This window comes from Sceloporus undulatus, chromosome 5 (assembly GCF_019175285.1).
Source record: "Sceloporus undulatus isolate JIND9_A2432 ecotype Alabama chromosome 5, SceUnd_v1.1, whole genome shotgun sequence".
NCBI classification, from domain to species: domain Eukaryota; kingdom Metazoa; phylum Chordata; class Lepidosauria; order Squamata; family Phrynosomatidae; genus Sceloporus; species Sceloporus undulatus.
The window spans coordinates 67,312,659-67,313,290 of NC_056526.1; positions in this window are offsets into that span (position 1 = coordinate 67,312,659).

Genomic DNA, 632 nt, shown 5'->3' on the forward strand with positions numbered 1-632 from the left:
ATAATTTCTGCAGTGTGTTTTGGACCTTTGATACCACTACTATTACTATGGCTCAGTTCTATGGATTTTTAGTTTGGTGAGGTAATGGGAATTTTCTCGCTCTAGAGCTGTTTTGGTATTATTTCAAGGCACTGGATTACAATTCACTGTCAGAGGCTTTTAATTATCTCATTCTCACCAAACTAAAAATCCATAGAACTGAGCCATAGTAATAGTAGTGGCTAACTGCCATGGGTCAATGCTAGGAACTCTGGGACTGTAGCGAACATTTTGGCCTGTTACCAGACTGCCAAAATAAAGCTGCTTCGGGGTCTCTTGGAGGTTGCTGTTTAATGATTTGCATGCACTAAGAATTGGAAGCTGCACCAAAAGCTGCACTCTGGTTGCTTAGGATGGGTGTGCTTTGGCGCAACCTCCGGGCTCTTAGGAACCTGCATCATTAAATAGCATCCTCCAAAGAGACGAAGCAGCTTTATTTTGGCAGTCGTTAACAGGCCACTGTCTTCTCTGACAGGAGTTCTGGTGCCAACATAAATTACAATTCCCAGGATTTCCAGCACTGATTCAGGGCAGTTAAAGCAGTCTCAAACTGGATAATTTCTGCAGTGTGTTTGGACCTTTGATACCCACTA